The sequence below is a fragment of the Mus caroli genome, chromosome 6 (genome assembly GCF_900094665.2).
Source record: "Mus caroli chromosome 6, CAROLI_EIJ_v1.1, whole genome shotgun sequence".
In the NCBI taxonomy this organism is placed as follows: Eukaryota; Metazoa; Chordata; class Mammalia; order Rodentia; family Muridae; genus Mus; species Mus caroli.
In genome coordinates this window covers 86,762,301-86,771,085 of record NC_034575.1, presented here as the reverse complement: position 1 = coordinate 86,771,085, position 8,785 = coordinate 86,762,301, and the positions used below count along the sequence as shown (strand labels likewise).

Genomic DNA, 8,785 nt, shown 5'->3' with positions numbered 1-8,785 from the left:
GTCACCATTAGTGAAATGTCACCAACTCTTGTTCTGGTACATGTGTATTTGTTTTTGTTTTTGTTTTTGTTTTTCACTCTTAGCTCTGTTTGTGAGGTCACAGCAAATGTGCAGTGAGACNTTTATCCCTAAATAATACTCCAGTCTTTTCTTCCCTAAGAACAAGACATTCAACAGTTCCACATCACCACGGTCCAAATGAAGTTTATATAAGCCATGTTTTTATTTTGACATTTGCCCTAATCGGGTTATATCAAACTCTTCCTTCCTTTTCTTTCCCCTCCCCTCCCCCCTTCCTCTCCCCTTCCCTCTCCTCCCTCTCTNCCTTCCTTCCTCCCATCCTTCCTTTTAATTTCTGAGACAGGNTCTCATGTAGCCCAGGCTGGCCTTGAACTCTCTTAGCTGAGGATGACCTTGAGCTCTTGACCCTCCTGCTTCCACTTCCCAAGTGCTGGATCAAAGGTGCTGCCACCATTCCCGGATCCATCTAATTCTTGCATTGTTTTGAGTCTATGTGTTTTCTGAAGTCTTCATTGAAGGGCAGTGTGTATGCTATGAAACGNAGCCACTGTAAATGTGTACCTCCACAACATTAGCATATTGTCCGTGTTGAGTAACCAGCACCACAGCATTATCTGAANTCACTCCACTCCACTCTCTTGCCTCCCACACATCCTTAGCACCCATGAGCCCTCTTGTCTCTGTAGAGTTGCCTTGGAAGGATCTTCTAGGGGTAGAAACCTGTGATGTGTGGCTTTTGCTGTCTTGGTGTAGATTTAAGGGCTATATCATGTCTACANTTTATTTCCATGTTTTGCCATGTGTTCCATGTGCTGAGTAACAGTCTACTGTCCATTTCTGGCTTGCCTGGTCCCTAGAAGATGCACACTGGTGGTTGTCACTTTGGATATTTAGAAATGATACTGCTGTGGGTTTTGGCCAACACTTGTGTATGGACACAGCTTCCATTTCTCAAACAGCTAACTATGAGTGCAGTCTTGGGTTAGGTTAGAAAAAATAGGCAAGCTGTTCTCCAGAGCAGAGCCCCCTTCCCACCCCCACCGCACTGTGCCATTGAGGGTGTCCCACCGCACTGTGCCATTGAGGGTGTCCCACCGCACTGTGCCATTGAGGGTGTCCCACCGCACTGTGCCATTGGGGTGTACTTTGTGTCTTCTCCAACATTAGCTGTCATCCACAGAAATTCCAGCAACCTCTCTGGTGTGAAGGGCTGCCCTCTGGCTTTGATTTGCATGTCCTCTTCGATCAATGATGTTGGGGGTCTTTTCCTACATCCACAGGCCTCATATTTCTCCTGTGGGGGAAATAGCTCTCCAGCTTTGATCCTGGTTTTTATTGTATTATCTCATCGAGTCATTAGTTTTCTTTATGCTCCAAATATAAGCACTTCACAGTGGTTACAAGCCTCACAGGTATCTTTTCCTGTGGCCAGGCATTGTCTCACTTTTGAGGGATGGTTTGAGACAGGATCTCTCTACATAGTCCTGACTGTCTTGGAATGCACTGTATAGGCTAGGCTGGCCTGGAATTCACAGAGATCCACCTGCCTCTGCCTAAAGGTGTGTACCACCATCCCTGGCTCTTCTCACTTTCTTTTCTTTGTTTCTTTTTTTTTTTTTTTTAAGATTGTGCTGGGGCTGGTAAGATGGCTCAGCGGTTAAGGGCACCGACTGCTCTTTCAAAGGTTCTGAGTTCAAATCCCAGCAACCACATGGTGGCTCACAACCATCCTCTGCTTGTGGACGTTGTACATCGTGGTGCGGAGCCTAGTGCGCACCACGATGTACAACGTCCAAAGCAGAAATCCCAGCAACCACATGGTGGCTCACAACCATCCGTAACAAAAATCTGATGCCCTCTTCTGGACTATCTGAAGACAGCTACAGTGTACACACATATATAAATAAATAAATCTTAAAAAAAAAAAAAGATTGTGCTGGGTGTGGGGGCACACGCCTTTAATCCCCTGCTTGTGGACGTTGTACATCGTGGTGCGGAGCCTAGTGCGCACCACGATGTACAACGTCCACAAGCAGTACCTGCATGCCAGAAGAGGGCATCAGATCCCTCTCCCAGTATAGAAGGTTGTAAACCACCATGTGGTTGCTGGGAATTGAACCCTGGTCCTCTGGAAGAACAGCTCTGGAAGAACAGCCAATGGTCTTAACCACTGAACCATTTCTCTAGCCCTTCTCACTTTTTTGATGGCCTTTTTTGATATGCAAAAGTTTGTGATTTACTGATTTTTATTTTGTCCTTTGCATTTTTGTGCTGTGCAAGAAATAATGGCCTAACTCTCATCAGTCCTGTGATTTACCTAAGAGTTTTGGAGCTGTCTGTCTTCCATTCAGATCTTTGATTGTTTTGAGCCAAACACAGGCAGTAGGAGGTCAGCCTACTTCAAAGTGTCCTATTGCATAGAGACAGCCAGTTGTCACGGGGAAGAAGCAAAGGCCAAGGAATTACCTCAGCACCTTGTCAAAGCCACACCTCACTTTACAGTGCTCAGTTTTGTTCTTCTCACAGTACTAGGAGTTGAACAGACTGAAAGATGCTAGGCAAGTACACTGCCACTGAACCCCCTTTTTATTTGGAGACAAGGACTCACTGAAGTGCTCAGGCTTACCCTCACTTNCCCAGGAGCCCAGGCAGTCCTTGACCTTGAGACCTTCCTTGAGTTTGGAAGGCTTGGGGTATATCTCAGAGCAAAATGCTTGCCTCGCATGTAAGAGGCCCTACGTCTAGCTCAGAACCCTCCATCATAGTCTTGTTACCCTTGTTCTGAACACATGCCTATCACAGGACCCTCCAGTGTGTCGGGGCTAAACATGGGGAGTGATGCTTATTCAAGTGGGGCTTCACGGACCACATTCTTACATTTGAAAATCCCATGGCAGAGAGCTAGCTNGAAGGTAGAGGTTCAGGCTAAGGAAGGGAAGTGTCCCACACCATGGTATACACTGTGCCCCAAATTAACAGAGAGGCCAAAGAGTGATTAAAAAAAGAACCTAGTTAGGAAAGCCCCTGACCTGCTACTGTCCTCTGTGGGTGTATGTGGGGACACCATCTAGGAGCTCTGTGAGGACAGTGTGTAGGTACCAAGTAACAGAAAGTCCTGCGTGCTGCAAGCACATGGCCATGTCTGCCCCCTTGCCCTCCATCCAGATGCTGCTTCTCGCCCTACCTCAGCAGCGCCCCCTCTCCCCAGCACAGCAGCCCCTGGGCCTGACTCCTAATGCAGCCAGCGCAAGCCCTGCACCCTTGTCCCAACTTCACTGCTGCCCTCTCTAAGGCCAGCTTTGCAGGGTTTGTGCAGGATGAATAGGGCGCTTTCCTAGCCCCAGAGCCTTTTATCATGTGCGTAGACCCTCAGCTGGTCAGTGTGGCTGCCTAGCTCCTGTTATTGGTAGCTATCATCTGCAGACCTTCTGCCCAAATCTGTGTCCTAGAAGTGCTGGGCACAGTAGGGGCCCAGAAAATGATGTGTAGAGGAGATGATACCTTTGGAAATGGATCTAATGGGTTTGGACACAGCTAACAAACATTTAGGAAGTTGTGTGCATGTGCTAGAAGCTAACAGTAAGTCACCATTGTGCAGTCTCTGTCTTTATTGGTGAAGTTGTATGTGTGGTTGAATGTTTATAGGTTATTTGCATTTTTGTTCTCTGAGNTACTTATGTGAACTGGACTTGAAAACTTTTTGAATCGTAGTTTCTATTGTTGATCTGAAGACTTCTTTGCATATGGAATAAAGCAGAAGACTACAAAGGTCAAACACATGGTGGCATGGCATAGCAGTGTGTGCTCAAAGCCATTAAGTTTAGCCTGACTGTCGAGAAGCTGCTGGAGATGGGGCTGGGTGAGGAACCTCTTTATCTCAAGGGCACAGGGAGCTATAGAGGAGTTCTGAGCAGGAGAGGAATAAGATAGAGTCGATTTTTGAAAATGGCTCTACATAAGGGACAATACTGGCTAGAAGAAGGAGCTAAAAGGGTAGACTGGGGCTGGAAAGTACAGGCCATGACTGTCTGGTTGCAGAGTGCCTTGTTTTAACTACAGGANGAAGGCACAGACATGCTTGCTGATGATGGAAAGGTGAGAGGGAGGGGGAGGGAGATGAGGGATGGGATGGCTTCTGCTGCACACACTTCCTGTGCTGCTAGCATCTGCACTGTTGTGAGTACACTATTTTGTTTCTTGTGGTTTTTCTCTCATCCGTTCCCCTACTTCCTCTGTACATAGAAGGAGCAGGGCAAGAGAGGATCCAGGCTAGGTCATTCACTGGGTGAGTAGGTTTGATTGCCCAACATGAGGCTCTGCCCCAATCATCTCAGACCCACATGGTATCTACAGATTGGTCATCTGTCCCATGCCACAGGACTGACCTCCAACCCAGACAGATGACAGAGCTGTTGCCAGGGTAACCCCAGACAGGAAACATGAAATAAGTATTTCCAGGCAGGATATGGACATGGGAAAAACAGATAGGACTGTCCCTGAGGGAGCTGGGNGATCTCAAAAATCACTTGGGTCCCTTGACCCTTAGCTCTGCTGTCCTCATCTCCTCAGGGGCTTTTTCAACACCCAGTTAGCTCCTCTGCTGAGAAGGTTCTGACTGGCAATGTGAGGTGAGCATTTGTCTTATGCTTCCTGCTCACTTGGTAGAGGAAACTGTAGGGTTCAGAANGGGCACCCTCCATACTGAGGTCACATAGGCAGTCATCCTAAGCCTGTGTCAGAGCAGGCCCTAGGCACCATACCCCCCAACATCAGAAATTGCTATTTTCCTTGTAAATTTTTACATTTATTTTATGTGTATCAGTGTTTGCTTACATGTATATATGTGCACTATGTGTATGCCTGGCACTCATGGATCTTCTTGGACTGGAGTTAGGATGGTTGTGAGCCCCTATGTGGGTGCTNTGAATTGACCCCATATCCTCTTCAAGAGCACTGAGTTGTCTTTCCATCCCCAGAATTTTATCATTTGCAAACAGATTAAAAACAAACAAACAAACAGCAGGAATATATCCAAGTCAGGTGTAGTAGTGCATGCCTTTAATCCCAGTACTTGGGAGGCATAGGCAGGCAGATCTCTGAGTTTGAGGACAGCCAGGGCTACACAGAGGATAAAAAGCAAAACAAAACAGTAATACAGGTATATAGTGAGATATATACTTATACATATATGTGTGTACATACATATATACATAAACACACACACAAGTAGAATGTTTCAGTGGAAGGCCAGTCTTCCTCTTTTCTGTTCCCAGCTCTTCTTGCCCTTCCCAGGTTGTTTCTGTGCCTTCCCTGGCTCATCCTTGTCAGAGGTAGTATATTCAGGGACCAGCAGATCTTCGGTGTCCGCCCCCCCTTACCTCCAGAGGTACAAATACTTAACATTAGCACNCAGGCCAGCCCTCCAGTACTGTAACCAATGTCTTGTTTTGGCCTATAGTTGTAGAGATTTCAGTCTGTGGTTGCTTGGCACCATGGAAGCACAGCCCATCATGGCAAGATCAGGAGGCAGAAGCAGTTGCTAGTCAAGGCCTGAGAAAGAAGAAACAAAGAGTAGAGAGGTTCAGCCACCTTCCAATACTGCCACCCTAGAGGCCAAAGCTTTTCCACACAGACCTTGAGGGTGCAAGGGATACNTAAGATTCCAACAAACCCATCATTAACTGGAAATGTTTCCTGAAAAATTAATTCAATATATCTGCTGACTGACTCCCCAGCTGGGCAGCACCCATTGTATAGAGCAGGCTGGTGTCCCGTCCCCAGATCCCTGTGGGACACCTGTTCACTGCCTCATCCCAACATCTTGGAAGATGGTCAGACTGCATCTCACTAGCTCAGGGAAAGATCAGAACTCGTCTGGAGTGTGTTCACCCACATGTCACTGAGTGCACGACACCATTGTAAAGTGAGGGAAACGTACGTAGAAACATAGCTTGGGGACTGAGTGTACTTGACTTTGTGAGACACAAAGACAAGCAAAGGATAAATGTGGGTGCTGAAAACCAAACTTGGGTCCTCTGTAAGAACAGCAAGTGTTCTTAACCACTGAGCCATTTTCCACCCCCCAATTAGGAATTTTTTTTAAGCAAGTGAGTTGAATTGTGTTTTGATTGCATTTCTCTAATGTGCATTTAATTACAAGCAGGAGTGAATATTTTTCCTGAGCAGCTTTCATAGCCTTGGCTGTTTTCTAATGGGTTAGTCATCCTATCGATTGGAAGGAGCACTTTATGTGTTAGGGAAATTAACTTTTTTCTCATTTTCCTCATTAACTTGTGCTATGTGCGGCAGACATTGTTTCAGGGTGCCATTTGTCTTTTTTACCTTGTTTGTGGTATTCTGATTTCATTTATATGGTCTAATTTGATATAGTTCAATACATCAACATTTGCTTTCTTGGCTTCTGGGAATGAAGCTTCTGCACGGTGCCCTTTGCACACCTTCCACACATCAGTGCAGCCGACCTGCTCAGCAGCCTTGAAGGAAGCAGGATGGGGATTCCATCAGTTCCAGCTTATAGCTCATATGAGGCTCGGAGAGGTGATGGGACCTGGCTGAGGTCACACAGCTGCCTCAGACCTAGTTAGCCTATTTATCACCTGCCTTCCTACCAGCCCCGTAACTGATCTCCACACCAGCAGTATTAGTTATAAAAACTACACAAGAATCTTCCTCCTTGAAGGGCTGCTTTTAAAAATATGTTTTAAAACTAGTACAGTAGGCTGGGTATGGGGGCACACACCTTTAATTCCAAAACTCAAGAGNCAGAGGCAGGAGAATCTCTGTGAGTTTGAGGTTAGTTTGATCTCNTAAGGAAGTCCCAGTCTAGCACAGGCTCTGTTGCCTTAAACTAAAACAATAATCCATTGCTCTAACAATGTGCAAAGCTATAACTAGGTTTGGGGAGGGTAAGACTCACACCTTGGCCTGTGAGCCCATCCTACTGCCCTGCTATGGGCACTAGCAAGGTGCCATGGGTTTACTTTTCAGGTGGGGAAAGGTCTCAAAAGTAATCTCCCAGGTACCAGGGTTGCAGGAGTGGGCCATGAGGGCTAGGTTTATGATTGTCAGGGGCAGGATAGACNTACCAGGAGCTAGACTGCCCCTTAGCTTTGTAATCAATACCCAGTATTCTAAGATTCAGAAAATTCTTAAAGAGTTGGGTGTTAGCATGGGAGCTCATACCTGTAATCACAGAACTTAGAAGGCTAGGCAAGCTTGTCATGAGTTCAAGACTAGTGTGGACTACATAGTTCCATGCAAGCTTGGTCTAGAGTGAGACACTGTCTCAAATAAAAAAAAAAGCAGGGTATAAAATAAAATAGCTCTGAAAGAGGAAAGCGCCTTGTCCAAGGTCAACACAGCCTAATGGCAGCCTACCCATCTGCTCACACATGACATCACTCCCCCAGTTTCCTCCAGGCTGGACCACGGCCGCCCAGTCCTTCTAGCCTCTTGCCTCGCCGCTTCTAGGCACCAGGGGGCGCTGCTTGGATGCNGCTCTCTCCTGGCGCCCTTGCTCCACCTGGTGGGAGGCGTGGGGACTCTGCCTAGGAAGGACAGCTCCTTTTTCAGGGTGGTCTGCTGTGTGCTTCCCATGCCTCCGTTCTCTACTATACAGGCTAACAACGCTTTCTCATCCTTGTATTTTTCTTAGGCACAGCCCTGCACACCCACCTTCCCTGTTCCTATCCCCTCCAGGCCCAGCTCCCCTATCCAGTCTATTTCTTTCTCAAACTTTGGGTTCCTGGTACAGACTCCCCTACCCCATTCTCANAGACAGTTGCCAGGCTAATTGAGGCCAGTCACAGTATTTATTTGNTGGCTAGTTCATTGCGCTAGAAGGATAAGGGATGTAGCCTTCAGTCCAGGATCCTTCGTCCTTCTTTCGCTTAACGGAATAGTGTGGGGTCGTAGAGATTGCGGAGGGGCGTGGTGCCCGGACAAACCTCAGCAGTCCGGACACAGTGCGACTCGGAGCCAGTGGCTTGTCCTCTCTGGACTGTCTCAGCGAACTGCGGACAAGTGCGGGAGGAGGAACACTGGCTGCAGGGGATGCGGCTCTCCTTGGGAGGGCCAGGGAGTGTGGGCCCAGGCTGCTTTTCGGCTGGGTGTTAATTTGGGGGGTCTTGAGGTTCGTAAGAGAAAGGAAAGGTGCCGCCGTGCCGACGACTCCGCGCCGGTTTTCTGCGTGCCTGGCCACCTGGCCTATCCGCTGCGGCGGCCCCGAGGCCTCCAGCGCCCTCCACTCGCCCGGGCTCCGGTGACGTCGTTGGTTGGGGCGGCACCCGTCCTCCCCGCCCCCCGACACACACACGCGCGCGCGCACACACACACCTNCGGAAGGGGGAAACTGAGGCCAGGCAGAAAGAGGACCCCCGCCAAGGTCACGTCGGGCGGGGGCGCGGGGTCAGGCTCCGGTTCTGTGCGCCCCTGGACCCCGCGCCCCGCCGGCCCGACGCGTAAGGGCCGCGCNCTCGGCGGGTCGGCGCGCGCTCGGCGGCTGCGGGCACACAGAGGTAGGAGCGGGCGGGCTGGGCTCGAACCCCCTCGCGGGGCCGGGCTATGCGGACCCCAGCGGGCTAGTGGAGCCGCGGTGATTTCGCGCGCGCGCGCGCGGTTCGGGCTTGCCGACTCTGGGGACCCGGCGCCACCGGCCTTGCAAGCGGGGCGGTGTGGGGCGGCCCCTGGGACGCGCGGAGGACGCGACCGAACAGCTTCTGCGCTCTGCGGACGGCGCAGCGGG

At 49.3% G+C, this 8,785-nt stretch overlaps 1 protein-coding gene across 6 annotated transcripts in view; it reads left to right on the top strand.

The window, feature by feature from the left end:
• Iqsec1 (IQ motif and Sec7 domain 1) overlaps positions 1-8,785 on the top strand; it is a 151,018-nt gene that overhangs the window by 65,586 nt on the left and 76,647 nt on the right. The window contains exon 1 of one of the 6 annotated variants that reach the window (XM_029478928.1): positions 8,338-8,558. The exons of the other annotated variants lie outside the window; for them this stretch is intronic. The gene's annotated coding sequence lies outside the window, so the exon portion shown is untranslated. Of the gene's footprint in view, positions 1-8,337; positions 8,559-8,785 lie in introns of those variants that run through there. 6 annotated transcript variants of the gene reach the window in all.